Source organism: Anomaloglossus baeobatrachus, chromosome 1 (assembly GCF_048569485.1).
Source record: "Anomaloglossus baeobatrachus isolate aAnoBae1 chromosome 1, aAnoBae1.hap1, whole genome shotgun sequence".
In the NCBI taxonomy this organism is placed as follows: domain Eukaryota; kingdom Metazoa; phylum Chordata; class Amphibia; order Anura; family Aromobatidae; genus Anomaloglossus; species Anomaloglossus baeobatrachus.
In genome coordinates, this window is record NC_134353.1 from 26,963,106 (window position 1) to 26,979,701 (window position 16,596).

Below are 16,596 nucleotides of genomic sequence, written 5' to 3' on the forward strand. Positions count from 1 at the left end.
CGCCGAACCTTACAGGAGATCAGCATTTCTCCTGATCAGAGCGATGTTGAAGCTCTGATCAGGAGAAGCTATCAGACCATATAGACAAAAAAATGTTTTGTAAAAATATATATGAAAAATGCATAAAAGTTCAAATTACCCCCCCATTGTCCCATTGAAAACAAAACTATAATAATAATAATAATAATAATAATAATAATAATAATAATAATAATAACAATAATAATAATAATAATAAAAAAAATACACCTACTGTATTTACATTCAGAAATGCCTGATCTATCAAAATATAGAATGGCACTTTGCTGTCACTTCTTGATTACCCTAGTCAGCTGTTAATTGAAAGTTGGCATCAAGCCCAGTGGTTAGTAATGGAGCGCCATTTATCAGACATCCCCATTACTAACCTGATAAGTATACAGTTAAAAAATACACACAGGAAAAAAAAGTTTATTTGAATAAAGACTTCCCCACACCCTCGTTCACCAATTTATAAATTAAAATAAATCCACCAAGTTCCGACATAATCCAATGGCGTAATGTCCCACGACGCACATCACATCTTCTGTCTTCTCGTAAAAATGCTTGAATTTCCCATTGACTTCCATTCCTGTATACTCGTTACTCTGGTGGCGCCCGTCTGAGCATCCGACCTGCCCCATTCAAGTACCGAGCACTCAAGCATTTTACTGCTCGCTCATCACTACTTGCTAACTTAAATAGTGTGGCACCAACCTGCAGTATTGTTGTGAAATATACATTTAAATTATTCCAAAAGTAAAGGGAGCGTGTATATATACAGTCATGGACGAATGTTTTGGCACCCTTGAAATTATTTCAGAAAAAGGAAGTATTTCTACCAGAAAATTATTGCATTTACAAATGTTGTATTATACACACTTTGATTTCCTTTGTGTGTATTTCAACAACACAAAAAAACAGAGGAAAAAAGGCAAATTGGACATAAGTTCACACAAAACCTCAAAAATACGTGGTCACAAAATTGTTGTCCACATCAACTTAATATTTGGTTCCTCGCCCTTTACCCTTTGGAATAAATACCTTCCATTATTCACTTCCTATATCCGTCCACAAGATTCAATTTTTTTGGCGTGACGAGATATATATATATATATACAGTATATACACTGCTTTGCGAAACTATTTGGCCCCCTTGAATTTTTCAACCTTTTCCCACATTTCAGGCTTCAAACATAAAGAAAAAATTTTTAATCTTATGGTGAAAAATCAACAACAAGTGGGACACAATTGTGAAGGTGAGCGAAATTTATTGCTTATTTTAAACTTTTATAAAAAATAATAAACTGAAAATTGGGGCGTGCAATATTATTCATCCCCTTTACTTTCAGTGCAGGAAACTCACTCCAGAAGTTGATTGAGGATCTCTGAATGATCCAATGTTGTCCTAAATGACTGATGATGATAAATATAATCCACCTGTGTGTAATGAAGTCTCCGCATAAATGCCCCTGCTCTGTGATAGTCTCAGGGTTCTGTATAAAGCGCAGAGAGCAGCATGAAGACCAAGGAACACAACAGGCAGGTCCGTGATACTGTTGTGGAGAAGTTTAAAGCCGGATTTGGTTACAAAATGATTTCCAGAGTGATACCGTTATAGGCTAACCTATAAAGGTATCACTCCTAAAATACTTTTGTCATTCTTGGGACATAGTATTTCAATTGATTTTTCTGGCTAACACGGTACCACAATATTACCCTGTAATGCACAAAAAGATTTCCAAAACTTTAAACATCCCAAGCAGCACGGTGCAATTGATCATATTGAAAGGAGTATCATACCACTGCAAATCTACCAAGACCCGGCCGCCCATCCAAACTTTCATCTCACACAAGGAGAAGACTGATCAGAGATGCAGCCAAGAGGCCCATGATCCCTCTGGATGATCTGCAGAGATCTACAGCTGAGGTGGGAGAGTCTGTCCATAGGACAACAATCAGTCGTACACTGCACAAATCTGGCCTTTATGGAGGAGTGGCAAGAAGAAAGCCATTTCTCAAAGATATCCATAAAAAGTGTCATTTAAAGTTTACCACAAGCCACCTGGAGACACCAAACATGTGGAAGAAGGTGCTCTGCTCAGAGGAAACCAAAATCAAACTATTTGGGCACAATGCCAAACAATATGTAACAGCAACACAGCTCATCACCCTGAACACACCATCCCCACTGTCAAACATGGTGGTGGCAGCATCATGGTTTGGGCCTGCTTTTCTTCAGCAGGGACAGGGAAGATGGTTAAAATTGATGGGAAGATGGATGGAGCCAAATACAGGACCATTCTTGAAGAAAACATGTTGGAGTCTGCAAAAGACCTGAGACTGGGACGGAGATTTGTCTTCTAAAAAGACAATGATCCCAAACATAAAGCAAAATCTACAATGGAATGGTTCACAAATAAACGTATCCAGGTGTTAGAATGGCCAAGTGACAGACCAGACCTGAACCCAATCGAGAATCTGTGGAAAGAGCTGAAAACTGCTGTTCACAAACGCCTCCATCCAACCTCACTCAGCTCCAGCTGTTTACAAAGGAAGAATGGGCAAGAATTTCAGCCTCTCCATGTGCAAAACCGATTGACCCATACTCCCAAGAGACTTGTGCTGTAATCGCAGCAAAGGGGGCGCTACAAAGTATTAACTTTCAGGGGATGAATAATATTGCACGCCCCAATTTTCAGTCTATTATTTTTTATAAAAGTTTAAAATAAGCAATAAATTTCCTTCATCTTCACAATTGTGTCACTTGTTGTTGATCCTTCACCAGAACATTAACATTTTTATCGTTATGTTTGAAGCCTGAAATGTGGGAAAAGGTTGAAAAATTCAGTATTCGGCCCCTTAATACTTTTTGGTATTTTCTAAAATTTTTTTACCTTTCTTTTACCCTCTCCGTCTTCTTGGACAAAACAAACTTTAACCGAAAAAAAGCTGCGTTGCTATATCTAAAATTGCTAAACTGAACTAGAAAAACAGGTATGCAAAAAGTAACTTAAAAAAACCCTAAAAAAAGGACCCCTTTCCAAATAGGACATCACAAATAATATAAAAGCCCAAAGTCCCAAAAGCCAGTTCTTACTTCGGGCCACTGTGCTGTGGCATATATAGGTGTAATATTGGACTGTTAAAGTGTGAAAACATTTTTTTATTTTTTTTAAACTTGCACACTTTTTGGGGTGAACAGATGCATTTACCATGTCTGGAATATTGTAAGTTTTTGCCATTAAAAATAAAACAAAATCCTTAGCGAAAAGCAAAATAAAAGTAATGTAAACAATTTTTACTCTTGACTTCCCCGTCTCATAGGGCAGAAATCATACTTTCTCAGACTAGCCTTGATATCAGTATGTTTCTTCAGTAGTAAAAATAGCTATCATGGTGAGGAGACTAAGGCGGGCTTTGCACACTACGATATCGCAGGTGCGATGTCGGTGGGGTCAAATTGAAAGTGACGCACATCCGGCGTCGCAGTTGATATCATAGTGTGCAAATCCTTTTTGATACGATTAACGAGCGCAAAAGCGTCGTTATCGTATCATCAGTGTAGGGTCTGACATTTCCATAATGCCGGTGCAGCGACAGGTACGATGTTGTTCCTTGTTCCTGCGGCCACATACATCGCTGTGTGTGAAGCCCCAGGAGCGAGGAACATCTCCTACCTGCCTCCCGGCTGCAATGCGGAAGGATGGAGGTGGGCGGGATGTTTACGTCCCGCTCATCTCCGCCCCTCCGCTTCTATTGGCCGCCTGCCATGTGACGTCGCTGTGACGCCGCACGACCCGCCCCCTTAGGAAGGAGGCGGGTCGCCGGCCAGAGAGACGTCGCAGGATAGGTGAGTGCATGTGAAGCTGGCGTAGCGATAATGTTCACTACAGAAGCTATCACAAGATATCGCAGCTGCGATGGGGGTGGGGACTATCGCACTCGACATCGCAGCATCGGCTTGCGATGTCGCAGCGTGCAAACTACCCCTTAAACTCCATCCTGGTTTGCATTGCTTCATGAATGCAAAAAATATGGTGTCATTAAAATCAAAGGTAGCTGGTAAACAAGCCATAATGGAATATATCAAAGATCAATCAATGCACAATCACACAGACTCTGCAGCTCCGGCACCTCCCCTCTCCATCCCTTGAATCCATTATTCACAGACTGAGACTACTAGTATCATGTTCCATGCTCTTCAGTGCCACAGGAGTGTTCACTACACCCTCTTTTAGATCTTAGTATTCTTCTCTCTAATGATGAGGTGTGAGTTCTGACCTCTTATAGCTTTTATCTTGTTTAACAATGATGACTAAGAAGATAAATGACATTGGTAAGCGTTGTCTTATTTTTTGTTCTTTTTTCTGTCTTTTGAACACATTTTGACTGTTCATCCCTGTTACTGGCTGCTGCTTCCCGAGTGCTGTATACATCCATTAGTAGACTGAATTATACTCTAGAGATAGTGCCCTAGGTTATAGAACCCTACATAAACATTGCTTAACCTGCTTCACCTTTTTGCAAAGTGTAATATCGTGCTGTCCATTTTGGGAATTGAATCGTAATTTGGTCAAATCAGCTGAGACCTGCGAATTTCAGGGAACTTGACTCAAAGTAGATTTTCAGTGGTTCCAATATTTTCTTTTGTGAAGACCTTGGTGTGGCGCCCTGGACAAGCCAGGTCGTCACAGAACAACACCTACACAATTCACACTCCCGGTCAGGCACACCAAAGTCAGACAAAAACCCTTGTTGCCTTCCTCCAGGGGCTGATGTCCACACCAGGGAGGGTGGGCCAGGTGGTTGGCCCCGCCCACCGAGGAGTTCACAGTCCTGGAGGCGGGAAAAGTAAGGCAGATCAGTTTTGGAAGTGAAAGTGGAAGGAGGAAAGTGGCAGTTGAGCAGACAGAAAGTGGTCCGGGTGTGTGGCCCGGACGGATCAGCAAGGTTGGCAGACGGTGGTGACCGTCTGCAGGAGTGGCCTATTGGAGCTAACCGTAAGGACCGTAGACGGGCGGTGGCCCGGCGGTACCGGACCGGTACGCAAAGAGAAGCCAGCACCGTCAGGCAGGGGCCTACGGACCCCGGCAAGGCTAGGAGTCGCCGTGAATTTGCCAAATCCGTTAGCGAAGGGGATCTCCTGGGTTTCCCAGCAGCCAAGTCCCGTCAGAAGGCAACAGTCCAACCGAGAGAGGGAAACACAGTCACCGCCAAGGCTAAAGTTCCCAGAACCAGAGCCTGCGGGCAAAAGGGGCTCCTTCAGCACCCATCCAAGCTGGGGAGCGGGTTACCGGTGGGAACCCATTGGAACCGTACACGTTACACAGGTGCAGGGAAAGGCAATCACCATCAACCTGCCGGGAGGAGAAACACCGCAGCCGTCTGTGGGACCCATCCATCCAGCCGTGTGTTTTACCGAGAACTGTGTCCTCATCATTGGCTGAGTGAGTACCACCGTGCCGTGCGGCACAGCGCTGCCCCCACGACCCTGCACCTCGCCAGGCCCCGTAACCCGCCTGCCATCCATCCCTACCCCATCACCGGGCCCCGGGACAACCAACCCCCTACCCACGGAGGGGAGAACTAACATCCAGGCTGCTCCCTGTCATCGCTCCCGGGATCCCCGTCCAGAGCAGCGGTGGTGTCACCAATATCACCACAACCGTGGGTGGCGTCACAGACAATAACCAAATCCCCACAATCCAATCCCCACCCTTTTCACTCACGGGCGAGGAGCGACGCTCGAGTCCCCGGGATCCGGCCCACCGCTCGAGCCACCACCGAGCAGCAGCGGCCGGACCTGAGCAGTGGGAGAGCGCAGCGTCCCCTCCTCCGCCCGCGACACTTGGGACAGTCTGCAGGCTGGAAATTGTTGCTGTCTGAGGTTGAATATTTATGTATTTGAAGAGGGAAGCCCTATCCCAGCCAAGGGTCATTGGCTTCACTGCTTCATTCGATGTGTGTGCTCAGGTTGTGCTCCTGTTGGGGGCGTGTGACACTTATAATAATGTCCAGTGTTACCTCCATCTTCTCTGCTAGTCCTCATCGTAGACATCTGACACGGCCGCGGCTGGGACGAAGGGTTACTCGTTACTGGGCAGCGGTTTTGCTCTTGGGGGTGCCGCGGTGGTGCGGCCCGACTCCGTGACCCCGGCGATGTCAGGTAAAAGTAGGGATGGGGATGAATGGATGATGGGGATGGTAGTTCGTGATGCCACATGTGGTATGCGGCAAATGGGGTGCCGCCGCTGCAGGATGGAGGCCGCAGAGGCAGATGGTGACACAGCTTAAATGGTGCAGCTCTCCACAGGTAGAGCTATGCCCCAGGGTGGATGGGGGTGGTAGAAGTAGTCAATGATGGCGGGCGCAGGCAAATAATGAAGCGACACAGGGGTGCAGTCTCAAGGTTTTTACTCACTGTAGCAGGTTTCCAGATAACACAATATGCCAGTGACCACCTTTGGAGTGCTGGGGCTTTACTGTGATGGGATCCAGCCAATCCCGGATAGTTTGGAAGTTGAGTCTGGTGCACCTTTCTTAAGTGTCCTTTTCCTGGTCGTCTCTGCACTTGCTTCGCCCTCCTGCCTTGCGTCCTTGCTCTTGGGGGTGCCGCGGTGGTGCGGCCCGACTCCGTGACCCCGGCGATGTCAGGTAAAAGTAGGGATGGGGATGAATGGATGATGGGGATGGTAGTTCCTGATGCCACATGTGGTATGCGGCAAATGGGGTGCCGCCGCTGCAGGATGGAGGCCGCAGAGGCAGATGGTGACACAGCTTAAATGGTGCAGCTCTCCACAGGTAGAGCTATGCCCCAGGGTGGATGGGGGTGGTAGAAGTAGTCAATGATGGCGGGCGCAGGCAAATAATGAAGCGACACAGGGGTGCAGTCTCAAGGTTTTTACTCACTGTAGCAGGTTTCCAGATAACACAATATGCCAGTGACCACCTTTGGAGTGCTGGGGCTTTACTGTGATGGGATCCAGCCAATCCCGGATAGTTTGGAAGTTGAGTCTGGTGCACCTTTCTTAAGTGTCCTTTTCCTGGTCGTCTCTGCACTTGCTTCGCCCTCCTGCCTTGCGTCCTTGCTCACTGAACCCTGTGCCAGTACCCGTGGAGTCTGTTGGGTGGTGTGAAGCTCTATCCCTTGGTACTTTTGGGTCACCTGCCAGCGAATTCGTATGCGGTGTGTGGCTGCGGTGCTTGAAGTCCCCTCAGCCGCTGGTTTTACTAGTAGAGCCCGTAAGTTCTTCTCCTCTAGCCTAGGGACCAGTCCCTGTGTTGCGACCTAGTCCTTCCACCCATAGATTATATGTGGAACAAGGCCACGAGAGGTTAGCTCTCTTGGTTGCTAGGACCCTCTCTCTCTGTGCCTGGGCCGAGAGGTACCTACTCCAGGCCGCTGGTCTTAGCTCCTCCATTGCTCCTCTTTTCTCTCACCACATTCCACACTGTGTTCCCACTTGTAATATTGTGTTCCCACTCCTACGACTCCACCCCCCCAGCCTGGCTTCGGGTATAATCACGCCCTTGGCCATGTCTGATGAGGTGTTTCTGAGCCTGGTTTGGTGCCCTAAGATGATCTACCAGCTCACAAACCAGTTCAGGGTCCCCCCGGCAGTCTTTACACCCTGACGTCCCACCAATCTCTGGACGCTCTACAGACCATCCACAGGGTGAGATCTCAACACCTGGGAGGATTACTCCCATCCCTGACAGGCCTTCATTCTTGGCCCTGTCCACTCACTTGGACCTCTGCACTTACACTACTAGCTTTCCTGCCTTCCTAATAGTCCTCTACTCCTTCCTCCCTCCTTGTCTCAGTCTCCAAGGTTAACACTTAACTGTTTGCAGCTGTTCCTGCTCCATCCAAACAAACTCACTACCTACTGAGACCCCACGCCTGCACACTTGGTCCCTAGTTACACTACACTAAAACATCCTACATTATTAATACTATATCTATCCTATGTATAACCTTTTATCTACAGTACCCCTGCCTCTCTCCACTATGTCTCCCGCCTGACACAGCACGAGGGGTCAGAATCTCACATTATACATTATTTACAATAAAACATATGAAACTTGCGGCCGCTAGATGTCGCCGATTGCCGCGCTAGCCCAGCTCTGCTGCATCGCTGATGCAGCAGCACACTCATAAGAACATCTTACATTAAATACAATTAAATACAATACACTCTTATATACACTATATGTACAATATAATAACACTTCCTCTTAGGAGTGGATGTCACTTGACCACTTCCTACATATTAGAGATAGGTTATTGTGAAAGCCTTACTCTAAAATCAATCTTGACCAAACAGAAACATGAAATTTATTGTGATCTGTAGAATACTTTGGTCGTCAGTTGTTCATGCGGTCCATTTTTGGTTTACCAATGGCTTGGTGACCCTTAATTGTCTTTTAATAAGATGATGAGATCCTCGATGATGTAATGACCTATTGTGGTTTAGTGACCTGCTAGCCTCTTGTTATCAAGAGACCTCATGACAGCAGGTCTACAACAAACCAGCACTGGGATCCTTCTGACTTGTGAGAAGGGCGGCCATATTGTATTAAGAGACTGTATGACTTCCCGTAAATCAGCACCAGCGTATACCAAAAGTAAGCTTCAGCCAAAATCAGTGACACATGGACAGAACTCATGGAGCACAACGCTTGCACGTTTGCCCTTGGGCCCTCTATGCAGATCATAAAAGTCACGGTGAACATTGCTCATATGATAAAGTGCTATTTACTGCATCGAGAATGTGAATGGTACTTTTATTATATTACCTAAAGCAATTAAGACTCTAGAGTCAGAAGGGAAAGGATAAGGGATTGATCCTTGATACAAAAATAGAAAACTCAACAAGCCATAAAGTCTTAAAAATGAGCCTGGACAAGCTAATCCCTCAATGGGTTGCACTTGGCAGCCACGATCCCCACTGAGGATGACTTTGGCAGCCCACACTGTTGCTCGAGAAGGTCAGGAATCTGATCACACGGAAGCTTCCAATGTGTGGAGAGAACTCCGTGGAGACCTTGTCCAAACATCTTGTATATAACTGCATCAATAAGTTTTTCATCCTCCCACTCGAAAGGTCACTAGTTTGATCGTTACTGTCCTAATGGCTGATATATGATTGCACACTCAAACGCTTGTGTTATTCTTGGCATGGGAGAGAACATATTTTCCAACAATATGTCAAATACTTAGCAGAAAGCTCCTCTGAAATTGGTTTTGGTTCTTTTTCAAGAAATAAAACAATATTTCAGATTTTGAAAATGTTGTAACAAATCAACTGGGACTGACTATTTTTTACTGCCACCCACTGCCTGAGCTTTCCTTGGTGGATAGCATTAGACGCTCAGGAGGTCGTGAACCTTTCGGGATGGTAGCCCTAGATGTATGGATATGGTAAATGCTGTACACTGGATATTCTAAATGTACAGATGTGCCGAGTTATGATAACTCAACCAGCTCAGATACTGCAGTCCTAGAGCACCAAAGACGTAGAGTATCTTAGTGTCAACTCAACAAACCAATTCCTTTTTTGTAAAAAAAAAAATAAAAATTTTCAGTACATGGAAAGCATTATGCTAATTGGAAACACCCAAAAATAGATTTATTTTTTTTTACTTAACATAATGCTGTTATTTAGGAAACCCATCTGGGAATTAAAGGGGTTGTCCACTACTTTTACATTGATAGACTAACCATAGGATAGGTCATCAGTGTCTTATCAGCCGGGGACCGACACCTCTCAGCCTCACCAATCAGCTGTTCTCAGTGCCAGCGGTGTTGGCAAATTTTCAGTTCGGAGCCATCCGTCACCGGATTCAAATCAAAAGGAGGAGTATATGCAGAAACCGGCCACTATCAGAAGACGGGGCAGCTCTGGAACTGAGCATTTTCGGCCACCTGCTGACACCTTTGGCACTGACAACAGCTAATCAGTGGGGGAGCCAGGTGTTGGATCCTGGTTGATCAGACATTGATGACCTTTCTTAAAGGGAACCTGTCACCAGATTTTTCCCTTATGAGCTGCGGCCACCACCAGTGAGCCGTTATATGCAGAATTCCAGAATACTGTATAAAATACTGTAAAACGTAAAAAAAACCCTTTATAATACTCACCTAGGGGGCGGTCTGGTCAGATAAGTGTTGCTACTCTTGGTCCAGTGCCTCCTCCATTTTGTGCCTCCTGCCCAGTGCCGTGTGCATGACATGTCCTGTGTCATTCACACAGAGAGCGTCATTGCACTCCTGCACATACACACTGTGATCTGCCTTTCTGAGGGCAAAGCAAACTATCGTAGTGTGCATGTGTAAACGATCTTTGACTGTTCCTCGTGCCTGTGCAGTACAGTACTTTGCTCTGCCCTCAGCCAGGCAGAGAACAGTGTGCATGCGCAGGAGAGCAATGGCGACCTTTATGTAAATGATGCATCATTCACATGAGGCTTGGCAGGAGGCACAAGATGGAGGAGGCACCGGACCCATAGGGCAGCGACACCCATAGGACTGGACCGCCCCCTGGGTGAGTATAATAAAGGTATTTTTTATATTCTACAGAGCGGCCTGGGCTCTTATATACATTATTCTGGAATGTTGTACTTAAGAGTTCACTGGTGGTGGCCAGAACTTGTAAGGTTGTCTTTAAGAATAGGTCATCAATGCAAAATGTTTTGGACAACCTCTTTAAGGCTTCCTGGAGACCAAATTTTTTCAGATTTTAGGGGTTTAGCTGCCAATTCAAGTCATCGTCTAACAACACCATCAGCATCCCGTATCTGTAGTGAGGAGATGGTATTGAGCAGCAGATGATGACTTTTCTATCATGATTAGTGATGAGCAAAAAGTAACTATTCGTCTTCGAATTATTCGTAATGAATCCCAAAGTACTATACCGGTATTCGTCATGAATAATGAACCTAATACAAGTCAATGGGGAAAGGGAGCATTTTTCTTGCCATGATGAATACTGGAATGGTACTCGATATTCGGTAAGCATTATCCGAACATGAATAGTTACTATTCGCCCATCACTAATGATGATGAATAGAGTTACATAGGATAAAGCGGGCTTTACACGCTGCAACATCGCTAGCCGATGCTAGCGATGTCGAGCGAGATAGCACCCGCCCCCATCGTACTGCCGATATGTGGTGATCGCTGCTGTAGTGAACATTATCGCTACGGCAGCATCACACGCACATACCTGCTCTGCGACGTCGCTGTGACCAGCGAACCACCTCCTTTCTAAGGGGGCGGTTCGTTCAGCGTCACAGCAACGTCACTAAGCGGCCACCCAATCAAAGCAGAGGGGCGGAGATAAGCGGGACGACCATCCCGCCCACCTCCTTCCTTCCTCATTGCTGGTGGACGCAGATAAGGAGAGGTTCCTTGTTCCTGTGGCATCACACACAGCGATGTGTGCTGCCGCAGGAACGAGGAATAACATCGCTACTGCAGCAGCAGCAGCGACCATTGGGAGTAGGGGGGCATGCCACCGATTAGCGATTTTGAACGTTTTTGCGACGATTCAAAATCGCTAATAGGTGTCACACGCAACGACATCGCTAACGCAGCCGGATGTGCATCAAAAATTCTGTGACCCCAACGATATCTCGTAGTGTGTAAAGCCACCTTAAGAAACAATAAGTCTGTTATAAATGTGAGATACATATTTCCATACATCCTGACCTGCATCAAGGGTTCATTCTTTTCAGGATAGAAATCCAATACAAAGATCCCAGAATAAATGGTGGGTGACAAAGTCAATCATAGAAAGGAAGATGTCCCTGACAAGAGCAAGACCCCCTGGTGACAAAAGTAATTCAGCTAGGGAAGTGGGTGGGTGATTGCTGATTACAGAGAAGCTTCAAAGGGGACCTGGCAGACATCCTAGCTCCTGGGTAAAAAGTGTAAAATTGGGGGTGCGGCACATTACGTGTTGATGGACGTACCGAGGTTGTATCACGTGACTCTGACGTATTAGAGACGTCAGGGTAGGGCTGCGAGATGCGGTTTTATCACAGATTGATGAACAGTAGTGGGATGTTGGCGTGACTTCCCCCCGGGCATGCTAAGTTCTACATGAAATATGATATTTTTTAATTGTTTCTTCAAGTGGGTCATCTAGCGAAGCCCTTCTATGAACAGTAGGAATCTGGCCCTTCGGACTCTTGCCAATCTTATTCCCTGTTCTTCATAGAGTCACTCGTTAATGCAGATTATGGGAATTATTTTATGTATCCGAGCAATGGCATTCCCGTAACTCACCATCAATTAAGAGAGACTACAGATCCACTTAGAGTGGAGACGCTTTGTGGATCTTGTTATGCCATGACGTGACACGATGGCCAAGGTTCCCAGACAGTATGACGACATGCTTGAATGAAGGATCCTAAGAATGCTTTACTAATAAATCTCTTTAAGTCGTACAGTAATGCAGTGTGGGATCCTAACCCAAAGCCTATGGTTGGGTCACCCGCCTTCCTGGTGTGGTGTAGAGTGTTTACAGTCAGTGGTATAAGTCAGTTTTCAGTTATATTAAGATAGAAGATGTGTTTATATATTCCGTACATCACTACAAGGATTTATTTTTATGCAGTAATTGCGGTTATTGGTTACGCATGATGGTTTTGTAGCACAGCTCCTGTTTCTTATGAAGATATAAACATTGCATGCTTCAAAACTCAATGGAATGAAATTACCTTCTGTACAATCCGACCTCCGTGTCCTCCCGGCTCGTCTGTGGTCACAGTTAATCTGCAGGTATTCTCAATGCCACATTGTGTTTTGTTCTTTGGTTTCATGGATTTTTTTTGTCCAGATGACGTCAAACCCCAGACTGGTCGTTCTCTCCCCGGCCAGACTATTTCAAGTTACTGTCATTTCCTTTTGGTAATTTCTAAATGTAATGGAGGAAACTTTTCCACAATTTGTAATGAAATACCATTAGGTAGTCTGAGGACCATAGCGTGCTGCGTCTGTGTCTTCAGCCAAGGGGTAATAAATTGGATAAAAATAACTGATCTCCCCCAAGCAATTCCTGGATCAGCCAAGCCAAGATGGTCCATCTCAGACTGTGCTAGAAGATTCTTAGGAATTATTCACAGGTCCAGTATTTGCTTCCATTTTTGGAAAAAAAATAAAGTGATCCATAATTCCCCAGCTACCACATTACATGGTAAAGTGCAGCCAATCGGAAGTGACTATCATAGCCTGTATAAAATCCAAGGCAAGGAATGCAGCAGCCATAATAGGGTGATTAAATAGTGAAAATAAGTCAGAGCCCACTGCTAAGAAAAAAATTGAATAAACAACCAAGTAATATGTGGTACAACTAAGTTGTCATGATCCAGGTCCATTATTCCCGATCCAGAGTTTCCCAGATTCAGCCTGGTCATGTCAGGGGTTAACTCCTGGTTGCTGGAGACACTATATCTGGACGCTGCACCGTCAGTCCAGCGCAGGTTATAGTTTTGCTCTGCAGCGTGTGACTGACTATGGTGAGATTCCCTGTTTGTTCTGACTCCGAGTTACCTTGCCCTGACCCGTACCCTCCTCTATTCATCCATCTGTCCCAGTCCCTGACTACCCGCTCCTGTCATCGGTTCACCCCTCTATGTTTGTAACTCCTGTGGCCTACGTTTCCCCCTCTTCATACCTTATCTCCCAGCATCCAACCTCGTCTCTTTTTACTGATCTGATCTTGAGCCTCCCACTGTACTGACAAGACATTCCAGCTTGACCCTGACTGCTTAACTACTCTTTCGCCCCCTGGTGGTTCGCCTGCTAATTGTCCGCTGAAGGTACCCTGCTGTATTTAAGCCTCTCTCCTGTTAGAGTGCTATTTTTACTTTCGCCCACTACTCTGCTGCCACCTAGTGGGAATTACACTGTACTGCTTCTTACCATCCCTTTGTACAGCGTGACATGTGTAGTAGTCAATGAGTAATACAGAGATTTAAGTGAAAGTGGGGGAGAGAGAGATCAGACAGGTGCCAGTTAGCAGTGCCAGACTAACATCTATTTTGCTGTATTTGAATAACTTTTTTCTTAATTCTTCATGCACTAGAAATCAGCAGCAAGGCAGCACAATATTTTTTATAGAAAAAAATGAAATCAGTGTAAGTCAGTGACTTCTGAGTTTTTAAATTTCTTGTGTTAACCCTATGTTGAAGAGGGCAATAATTCATTTTTAAAATAAAATTCCCTAAAATACAGAAATTTCTCTGTAACCCTCACACAGTTTTTATACAGTTTTTTAAGTTGTGCATTGGTTTAACCAGTCAATTTTTACCTCCATACAACAATACAGCGTCCTGTTGCAGCTGCTGGCTTGTTGAATGTGTACCTACATAGCATTTAATATTTTGTCATTTTTGTTTAGGGGGGTAAAATTTAAAAAGAAAAAAAAAGTTTAAAAATGTAGCTGTGTAACCGTGCATGTCTGTTTGTGCACACCTGATTTACACACTATCGGCCAAACAAATCAACAATGTGCAGGACACAAAAAACCTGCATATTAGTTTATTAATGAGCAAAAATGCACATCATTTATAGAATATCAAATATAGAAAAGGAAAAGATACAGAGCACATCCACAGCCATGGGAAATGACAAGTGGCAGGTGAACCAAGCTGTGGCACAGGACCTCATCCCCTGTATGGCAGCATATCCCCTGAAGACTCTTATTAGATGAAACACATCAGGATGCAGGACGGGTCACTGTAGGGATTCAGCTCAGTAGGACCAGTTGTGGACTGCCCTCCTTAGTGCGGGAGCTAATGGGTGACAGCAGTTTGTTTAGTTTTCCTGGGTTTGTTAGGGTCAGTGATGTGGTGGGCATCTGAGGACCCCTGCCTGGTGAAATATCCATGCACCCCGACTCCTGCAATTCTAGTGAGACTGCTCCAATTTTTTTTAATTATATTCTGTCTGACTGATTTAGCGTAAAAGGAAACTGTCAGGTGCAATATGCCCCCCGGACCACGAGCAGTTCTGGGTGCATATTGCTAATCCCTGTCTAACGGTCCCTGTATACACTAGCATAGATAAAGAGATCTTTAGAAAAAGTGTTTCTAAAGATCTTTTACCGTATGCTAATGAGCGTGGGGACTAGTCCTCTGGGCGTTAGTTGCCCGGCCAGTCACCCCCATTAGCATATTATTACACCCCTGTGGGCGTGCTAACATGCTAATGAATGCGCAACGTAACAGGATGATCTGACTCACCTCTCCGCCGCCATCGCAGCCAGACCCAGGGTTTCGGCTCAGTACGCATGATTCCGGAGTTACGATCATGCGCACTATGAAGCCGGGTGTACGAGTCCTGTCCTTCAAACTGAAGTAGTGCGCATGATCGAAATTCTGGGGTCATGCGCACTGAGCCGAAATCTAGCATCTGGCGGCGATGTCAGCGGAGATGTGAGTGACATCTCCTCTGATACTGCACTTTCATTAGCATGTTAGCACACCCACAGGGGCTCACAGGGGCGTACTAACATGCCAATGAAGCATACTAGCAAGGGAAGCAACGCCCAGAGGACTAGTCCCCTCGCTCATTAGCATACGGTAAAAGATCTTTAGAAATACTTTTTCTAAATATCTCTTTATCTACACTCCCTGACAGACGTTCTGTTGCTTTTCCATGTTATGTAAATAAAAGCTCATAACCTGACTTTAAATTCATCCACTGGTTTTATAAATTACTTTTTTGAAAGCTGAAACCCTCCCAAATTTGGTTTAGGTTATGAAAATAAAGTTGCTGCAAAGCTGAAATGTTGATCATTTAATGAACACAGAAAGGTCAGATTTTGGCAAGACAAAAGTTTTGTCGCCCACAGAAAGTAATGTTAAATTTAAACAAATCATTAACTTCTAATACAAAGATATGTTGATGCACAGGAGGACAAGAGTAAAGTGCAAAATTACAAAAACTTTATTAGGAACATACACAACACAGCATATTAAAAATTGGTGGTACACTAACATAAAAATAGAGGGGGGACAAAAAGCCAATGTCTAGAAGAAGTAGAATAAGAAACAGCCAACCAATATATATCAAGATACAGGTTAAGTAACTGTAGGGAATAGAGGCTGTTACCAATTTAACTCAAGACAGAGGCAAGTAGTAATAGTGCAGAGCAAGGACAGTGAAAAGGTTTACAGCACAAAAATTCCACCATAGGAACTCCAGTGACTAGGGAGAAAACCATGGTGAAAAAATGACCTGAGTTGCCATAGATTCATAATAAGGGGGGTGCCACCCAAAATATTCCTTTGGGTAATGAAAAGGAATCTATGGCAAGACAGGGTAGGTAAAGAAGGTACAAAGACCAAGCTGTATAGGGGCACATAAGTACTGACTGCGGTTTCTTACCTAAAGTGCTAGTGCGGTAATAAATACAAGGAATGTACTCCAAGTCCTGCAAGCCAGAATGATCACTCTGGCTCCCCACCTTGAGAAAGCTTGACCCTGTGAAACACGCGTCGGATGGAGTTCCTGGGCGTTATTCAGGGACTTTATTGAGCTCTTTGGACAGCGTTCTGGCTTGC